This window comes from Calypte anna, chromosome 1, assembly GCF_003957555.1.
Source record: "Calypte anna isolate BGI_N300 chromosome 1, bCalAnn1_v1.p, whole genome shotgun sequence".
NCBI classification, from domain to species: domain Eukaryota; kingdom Metazoa; phylum Chordata; class Aves; order Apodiformes; family Trochilidae; genus Calypte; species Calypte anna.
The window spans coordinates 171,623,387-171,632,558 of record NC_044244.1 but is presented as its reverse complement, the minus strand read 5'-3'; the positions used below and the strand labels follow the sequence as shown (position 1 = coordinate 171,632,558).

The 9,172-nt window shown below is 43.2% G+C and overlaps 1 long non-coding RNA gene across 3 annotated transcripts; it reads right to left on the bottom strand.

Moving 5' to 3' along the window:
- Positions 1-928: 928 nt before the first annotated feature.
- Positions 929-9,170, bottom strand: LOC115599020. 3 transcript variants are annotated; one of them, XR_003988083.1, is made up of 7 exons: positions 9,091-9,170; positions 7,864-7,970; positions 6,295-6,436; positions 5,622-5,704; positions 3,026-3,118; positions 1,189-1,348; positions 929-1,049 (listed from the first exon to the last, which is right to left on the bottom strand). It is a non-coding gene; the product is annotated as an uncharacterized LOC115599020 (long non-coding RNA). The 3 variants fall into 3 exon arrangements; XR_003988084.1 differs by lacking the exon at positions 3,026-3,118 and having other exon boundaries at positions 932-1,049; XR_003988085.1 differs by lacking the exons at positions 1,189-1,348; positions 3,026-3,118 and having other exon boundaries at positions 1,006-1,049.
- Positions 9,171-9,172: the final 2 nt, after the last annotated feature.

Below are 9,172 nucleotides of genomic sequence, written 5' to 3'. Positions count from 1 at the left end.
AGCCACTCAGGAGTAAGTCACAGTCAGGCTGTCTCCGCTCAGAAATCCATGGAATGGGAATTACTCACACTGCTGCCTAACTAAGGCCACGCATGGTTGTATGCAGGGAAATATGACCAATGGGAATTTTTATTTGTGGGACTCAGGTTGTGCCTGGGAGAAATCACAGGCAGTGTTTTCCCACAAGCTGCTCCACCCCATGCTTTCCACTGCCTCTCTAAAGGTTCTACATAGTTCTGAAACGTAGCTGCTGCCAGTGGTGGAATGTTAGAATTCCTTCCCACCCTGAATACTTCACTGGCTCAGAACCTGGGCTTTAGTGTTCAGTTCTGAACTGATCTAAGTGATTTTCCCTTGAGGGGAGAGCATCTTTCATTCATAAGATGCTGAAGTAATTAAGAAATTGCCCATCAGCAGACATAACTCTACCCATTACTCGAATGCAACAGAACAGCTGTTTATCATGAACATGATGGTTAGCATGAGCTGTTTACACATGAACTTCATCCAAAAGCTTGGAACAGGCATAAAAAAGAATTTTATACTCATTTGATAATGCAGAAGAAATTTAACAGGAAAGTAGCTACACACTCTCCATCCACAGGACTCCAGTAGGAACTCTCCTGTCCTTGCAAAATGCTGCTAGAATCATCCTTGATCACAAAGAATCCAGGGCTCATATTCCTGATTAAGTGTGAATTAACTCCCATGTGTCTGTGCATCCAGTGACCTTGCAGCAAGTGATGATGTGTTCACTCCTATCTGAGCAGATACGAGGTGATTTTAGTTCAGCCTGAAAGAGAAGAGATGCAAGCTAAGTCTTGCTGCTTGCATTTTCTGCCTGCCTGTGTGAGCTTAGTTACAGCAGCTCCAGCAGATGTGCAATAATTTATCAAATTCCAGCAAGCCTGAGGCCCATGTCTCACTCATGGCAGGCTAAGACTGACTGATTCTCTATAGACTACCAAGGAGGCTTTAGATATGAGAATCCAGTGCACTCACTGACATCTTGGGAAAGTGCTGTCAAATCACATTGCTGTGCTCAGTACCTGGATGGAATAAACACAGAATGACAGAGGAGTTATTAATGAAGCATAAGGCATTTGTGAAATATTTCAAAGGTATATAAAGTACACATAAAGCTTTCTTAGGACTGGGAGAGGGAAGTTATGAATTGATAGGATTTACCTTTACTTGTGTACATCAATAACCTATGGTGTGAACATCAACATCTCCAAAACTGTTGGAGCCATCAATTCTGTATTCAGATAAGAGTATTCCTTCTGCACTTTCACTGCTACTGCCTCTTTCAGGAGGCTGGAATCATTCAGGTGTGGAGCAAAGACATCTGGGTTTGGGCATATGATTAAATACAACTGTGTTACAGTGACTTACTGAGTTCCTGACCCACCAGCAGCATAGCTTGAAATGTTCTTTTTTTTTTTTTTTTTTTTTAAACACAGTAATATAAATGGCTTCTGGAAACTGGAGAAAATATACCCTTAAACAAGTTATTAGGAACTCAGAAATGTGTTGACTACAATGCAGGAAATAAGCTGTAACAATTCCAGTTAAATCACCCCCCTTCTTTAGAAACAAATGCTTATTTCTAGCTTTTAAAGGAAAAAAATGTACAGTATTTCAGTGGATTAGATAACCTGCTCACTGCTAGTTGTGGGTACTAGAGAAACGTAACAATATAAAGATAGAAAGACATTTCTGCATGCACATACAGACTGTAGACACGTACATATAATAAATGCAGTGCAACAGCTCAAAAGTGAGAAGTGCCCAGAGAAGTGAAACGTAAGCCCGTAGACCAACATGCATGAAAGCTTTTTTTTTAACAACAACAAAAAATTATTTCTGTGTGATTTAGGTACCTGCATATCTTACAGACTTGATTTTCAGTCCTTTGGAAAAAAATACTTTTTTGGTGTCAAGATGAAAAGAGTACACAGGGTGCATACAGTGGAGAAAAAAAGCCCCTATGTAGGCTTATTCACAAGCTGCACCCTATGTGCTCTTTTCATCTTGATAATGAGGCTAAACTAAGCATTTATTATAAAAAGATGCTGCTCTTCATATTGCTATACTACTTCTGCATGGATTTCACATTACTATTTCATAGTATTTCAGGCCATGAAGATGGTCAGAGAGCTGGAGCACCTCTGCTCTGGAGAGGCTGAGAGAGTTGGGGTTTTTCAGTCTGGCAAAGAGAAGGCTCCAAGGAGACCCAAGAGCACCTTCCAGTACCTGAAGGGGCTACAGGAAAGCTGGAGAGGGACTTTTTACAAGGGCACGGAGTGATAGGATGAGGGGGAACATTTTGAAACTGAAAGAAGGTAGATTTAGACTGGATATTAGGAAGAAATTATTTGCTGTGAGGGTGGTGAGACACTGGCACAGGTTGCCCAGAGAAGCTGTGGCTGCCCCTTCCCTGGAAGTGTTTAAGGCCAGGTTGGATGGAGCTTGGAGCAACCTGGTCTAGTGAGAGATGTCCTTGTCCATGGCAGAGGGGTTGAAACCTGATGATATGTAGGCTGCTTTCCAACCCAAACCAGTTTGTGATTCTGTGATAAATTCTAGTTATTTTCAGAAGAGATGAGAAAAGTTGCTTCATTATTTTAAATTATTTTATTTTTTAATAATTTGTCAAACAACAGGTTAAATAAGACTTCTAATAAATAAGTCTGGCGGTTATCTGCAGGGCAGGGTTTGGCTCCATAGCTTTACATGGGTAAGTTTCACACATCTCTTTGGTTTCTGTTACCACTGCTGATGGGCACCACACTTCAGTCCATTCCTTTAAACTTTGCACACCATGTTTGTCAACCATATAAGCTGAGGTGTGTCTATTGCTCTGCTTGTAAATACATCTTGCTGGATACATACTACTAGATCCAAGATAAAAACTGCAGCTTGGTGGTAACAACTGGGCTGAAATATTCAACCCAGATGAGCTACAAGTTTTGAGGAAGAATAAGAAAAATAAGAGAAATGAAGAGTGTACAGCAGAACTGACCTGACTTAATATGCTCCTGAGCACCTCTGTCCATGAGCTGGCAGTAAAAACAGTGAGATCCACCAGAAGAGTAATGAGAAGTGGAAAGGGTAGCTGCAGAAAATATTATTAGAGATAACTGTATTACTGTCACAGCCCAGCAGCAGACATGTATGCATGTCTGTATGTTGCTTACTGTAAGGACACCAAGATAATTTTCAGTAATAGGAATCATAAAATTGGTGATTTATTGATTAAAAAATATTTATTTAAAGATTAAAATCAAATTATTATTTTAAAAAGTTACATATTAAAACATGCAGAAACTATTAGATATATAGATGCACTAGGTTAGCAGCAGGTTTAGCTGCTGTTCCCAGTCAATGCTATTCACTCAGGGAGGACACTCAGCAGTCCCCCTTCCTGCAAGGACGTGCCTGTCCCTGGAAAGCCCCACAGGCTCTCAGAGACCAGGGCCCTCAAAAGCTGATGGAACAAGCCTTAGCTTTTGATAGAGCAAAGTAAGAGATTCCTTTTACTTGCCCCTGAGTAAAAGGGAGCACTTGAAGCTGAGCTGGTGCCTACTGCCACATTTGTTTCTCGAGAACAAAAAAGCTATTTGATCTGGGGAGAGCCTGACTGTTCACTGGAAACAAAACTGCTGATGACAGTGGCTGGCAAACTTACCAATGACTTGGGTGTAAGAGCACACAACAAAAATCCCTCCTACTGTTCATAAAAAACACTACACACACCAGAACTCTGACCCCTCCCTGTGTTCAGGATGAGCAGCTTTTGCTTCTCTGACCCTGCTAATAGCATAAGGCACTTCAGACATATCCCTGAGACCTCAGGGCCTGGGTGTTTTCCTTTTAGACCACTCACCAAACCCTCTGCTTCAGAGAGGCAAAAGAAAGAGTGCTGACTGCCTCTCCCCAAGCTGCTGACAGCTCTTAATTGGTATTACACACACTGGAGCAGCACTAGTTTCTAAAGCTGGAGTTGCCAAGTGTTCTGCATCCACAGCTGAGGCCAGCATGGCAAATGCAGGGCTGGGAGTAGCTCCCACTGCCACAGTGGCTTCCACATGGCTGCCACTTCCTTTGAAAATCTGGCCCCAATTAAAGATGGTGAGATTTTCTGTAAAATGGGCCCTTAAAGCCTGCTCCTGTTCCCATTACAATCAGTGGTGACATTCTGATTGATTTAATGAGGGCAGGCACAGAAACTTAATTAGAAAATTGGTAGCTGCAAGGAAAGGAGAGAATGCACAATAGCTTGCCAGATCTCTAGTAGAAAGCAAGTAAAGGAGCCAGTTGTTCAGACAGATATTCTAGCCTCCCCCCCTCCAAAAAATACCAAACCAAAACAAAAAAACCCACAAACAAACAAAAAACAAAACAAAAAAGAGATTGGCAAGATGGCCTTGAATCTGCTTTTACATTTCTTGTATAATATATAATTGCTTTTAGTTCTGTCCCCTGGGAAGAAAATATGAAACATACTGAAACACAAAGCCCTTAACAACAATCAGTATTTCCAACTTTTCTTTTGTGTTGGGAGGCAATTAAAACTGCTTAAAACACCCTTCTCTTTGACAGGCACAAAGATGGATCAAATCTAAGGTGTGTTTTTCATATTACTACAGCTGGGAGCCAGAGAGGTATTTTTCACCAGCTCTTTTGTTTTAAGAAAATGCCAAGATTCTCAACTCATTACTACATGAAAAATCCAAGTATCTGGAGACTCACAGTCACAGCAGTCCAGAATTTATGTTTACCCTGAAGATTATCTGCATTCATGGATGCCTGCTATTTCTATACTGGATTATGCAGACACCTGAAAGTGGGATCACCAGTGCCAGGCCAAAGTATGCAGTGTTACCCATTGTGCTTGGGAATTAATTACTCCTTGAGCAAAATACACACCCTGACAATGTTTGAGCTTGTTTTGGGTAAAGTTATCTATTTAATACTTAAAGACAGTGGGCATCAACAACTGTTTGCCTAGTATATGCAACAAGAGGCTCGGGACCTGGGAATATGCTATGAGTTATTCAACAGTGTAGATATACCTCAAGTGTTATAGTTCTCAGAGGGTGTTGGGTATTAACCCAGTGTTAATACCAAGTTAGGTATTAACCCAGGATTAAACACTGCATTGTGCTTTGCTAGGGTGAAGCCATTTTGCTCTGTGCTCAAATGGAGGAAATTACAGGAGCTCAGCAGGCTTGTGACTCTCCTGATCCCCTCACTTCCAGTGGGGAAGCCAGGTTACATATGCATCAGGTTGTGTTATCTATCTGAGATGTTGGCTGCCAGTCCATGAGAAGAAATTCTTGCTTAAAAATTCCCTCATAGTTGGAGCAGTGTCCTATTGGAACTTAATGCTAAGCTAGTAGCAATCATGAAAAAAACCAAAAAGCTGTAAGTTTCCAAATTTCCAAAGCCCCAGAATGGATTCTAATCCAGCTAACTAGGTATATCAAACTGGAATTCAGCACAAAATGCAACATGCAGCCAAAACTCTTGCTGTGAGCAGAAACTTTGCCTGTGAGAGTGCTGTGAGGCACACTCTTCATTGGTACCAGCTGACTCTTAGCAAAACTATGTCTTACCTTTCTCCTGCACATAACACATGCTGCCTCATGACTGTGATGGCTGGATTAGCAGAGAGCACCCATACAATCTCTACAGCCTCCTGAATAACACAAAACAAAAACATCATAGGGGCTGAAATGAGGTAGCAGAAACATCTAGGCATTAGGAGAGTGTGCATGGCTTGCTTCTGATGTGAAGCTGTTCAGACAGAGATTTCATGGCTGAAATATTCATGCACAACAATGTCAACACTGTGCTGTGAGGATTCCTTTCTGGGTACAAGCTTGGGCCCTCACTATGGAAAAAGCAAACGTTTCTAAGGAGAAATTTCTCAGCTGAACGTGCTCAGGGAATGTTGCACTTCAGCAAGGGCACCATTTCTCATAATTTACAGAATCTCCTGAAAATGGCATTTCTTAGAAGGGTATGGACAGCATCATAGTAGCAGTGCCACAGTATTTAGGTAATATTCTCAGAGACTGTTGTGTGCACCAGGGTGACACTGCTTCCCAGCCCTACATAAAAATGTCTTCCTAACAACTTTATCTCCTCTCATGTTACTATGAGTAATATGCTGTAATTGCCCATTACTCCTTAAACACCAAAATATTATGAGCTGCTCCCATTGTCTGGCTGTCATAATGTATTTTTGTGTTTGACTCATGGGCAGCTTCTGCCATGCATACTCACATTGGTTAGTACCTCAGGGCTTCACCATCCAGCATCTTGCTGATAACAGGCCAAATGATTTAGCCTGCAAGGAATCCTGTGTTTCTGCAAACTCCCCGTTTGCTTTCAGAGGTCAGCGGGCTGCAGGGTTGTATCTCTCAATCTGTAAGAACAAAGACTTAAAACTACAAATAAAACACATCAAAGCCATCATTCAGTTTTGCCTGTACTATGCCATACTCGGAGTGCTTAAGAAATAAACAGGGTAAACAAGGAAATCACAAGGGAATAAAGCAGAACCTGGCTTTTTCTATTTACTCACAGAAACTTCCACAGGGCTTTTGGGTTTTTTTGGGGGGTTGCTAATGCTTTTCAAACTGAAACCACATTCTCTGTAAAGAACTCAGATAATTCTGTAGGCTAAGCCACCTTGGAACATTATGGTTCTCCTTACAGCACACTGAGATGCCCCGTGGGTTACAGAGTTTAAGGTGAGACATTTTCCAACTACTATAAAAATGTGGGACAGCACTGCAGCTTTCTGTCTGGATACTCAAAACAGCAGCCATGCCCACATAATTCTCTAGTGTTCCCCTGCTGCGTGTTTTCCCTGAGCTGGGCTTTAAAGAGAGTAACCAGGCAGACTGTGAGAAAAAGGGAGAAGCTGAAAGACTGGCAGGTCAAGGGATTCAGAACAGGAACAGAGGACATTATCTCAGCCTGTACACAACATCTGCCTTGTTCACAGCAAGTGTGATTATCTAACATCATTATAGCAGTCTAAGCTTTACAGTTTTGGTTGTGAACTGGTTGTAGGTGGTGATCACAAGACTCTTATAGATCACAATTATATAGTTACAGACATCATAGTATGCATTTGTAGCTCGGGCTGCCATTCATTTCCCATAATATGAAATAATGTTCTGCCACTCACACTATTGCCAAGCTATTCCTTTCTAAGCCAGCAGTCTCCATTTTGAGTATCAGAATCAAGGCAAATTGTTTAAGGACACTTCAGTCAAAACCTCCTGGCCATGTCCAAGAACAAAATCAGTTAAAACCAACTCGGGCCGCTGGGTTTAAATGAATTCAGTTGTTTTAAAAAGAATAAAAAAATTCAGGTATACAAAGGTATGACACTTAGCTTGATGCTCGCCGGAGGGAAGAGCCTATTGCTATGAAAATCTGTCTTTTTGCCCTCTGAAAACTTGTGTTTCACACACACTACTCAGTACAAGTAGACAGTGCAGAATTCCCACCCTCACTTCAGGGTGGGTAATACCTTTGGTGTGAGCCTAATAGTCACACAAGATGCTGAAAAAGTGGAAGACTTTAGTATGAGGCCTTTGCCAGAGTGATGAAAGTTAGAAAAAAAAAGTATTAGGCTATAACATAGGGTCAAAAAAGACAGAATATTCCCATCCATGCCCTAACTCTGCTATTGAAATCAAGTAATTTACGCTCTTGAAAACTTAAGATAGGATTCTCAAAGCAGCTTCTCTGATTGTGGCCCTGCATACCACATAGAATGAATGGGTTTATCTTACTTGCACAATTAACTTTGTAAAGGCATAGCCCCTTAAATGTTACAAACGATTTATAATAAGAACTTCCTCATGGCTGACATGGGCTGTCCAGATGTACATCTCCAAGTGATTCTCTTGGGCTTCATAGCTCCAGTGCACATACCAGAGAAACTGGAAACACGTTTCAGTTTTCATTTCCCCTACTGCAATGGCCACTTGTGTACCCTACTGGTTGACTTTATCCCATTACCAGGAGATGGGAATTTCATGGGTTGTTACATAAAATACTGCTTGGCATGGCACAACACAGTTGTTTATGTTTCTGCACAAGCAAATCTTCGAAAGCGTTCCAGAACATAGGACGCAGTCCCAGGTCCTGTAGAAGTGCTCCCTATTTCCAAAACATGGCTCCCCACTCCCAGCCCCATTTTGGTTTGTCAGCAGGATCTGTCCCAGGCAGGTGGCCTGGGAAACATTTGCATTTCAGTCTCCTGTGCCACAGGGGCTAACTGCAGAACTCAGAAAAATCCATGGCTGCCTAGAAGCACTTGGATCAGGCAGCTGAAACCATAGAATGGTTTGGGTTGAAAGGGACCTTAAAGATCACCCAGTTCCAACCCCTCTGCATGGGCAAGGACACCTCCCACCAGACCAGGTTGCTCAGAGCCCCATCCAATCTGGCCTTGAACACTGACAGGGAGGGGGCAGCCACAACTTCTCTGGGCAACCTGTGCCAGCGTCTCACCTCATGCAAAAAAATTCTTCCTAATGTGTAACCTAAATCTACCCTCTTTTAGCTTGAAGCCATCCCCCCTCATCCTGTCACTCCATGCCCTTGTAAAAAGTCCCCTCCCAGCTTTCCTGTAGCTCCCTTCAGGTACTGGAAGGACACTATAAGGTCTCCTCAGAGCCTTCTCTTTTTCGGGCTGAACAGCCCCAACTCTCAGTCTGTGTTCACAGCAGGGCTGCTCCAGCCCTCTCATCATCTTCGGGGCCCTCTTCCAGCTTCGCTGAAACCGCTCCATGTCCTTACACTGGGGGCCCATGCACTGGGCACAGTCCCACAAAGAACACCTCCCTGCCCTCGCTGCCTACTGAATAAGTGAGGAAAACTAAAAGAGAAAAGAAATTCCATCCCCCCAGCCCCTGAGGCGGGAGGAAGAAAGAGGAAGGAGGCAGCACTCCCCTCCCCAACACTCCGTTCCCGCCCTCGCACCCCTCTCCCCGTCGATGTCCCGCCCGTCATGGCGGCTGCGGGCAGATCGGGGCGCGGCCGCCCCTCGGCCCTTACCTAACGGAGGGCGGGCAGGGCCCGACCGGGCGCATTATGTAAGGTCAGAGGCGGGGCCGACACCGTTGCGGCGGCGGCAGCA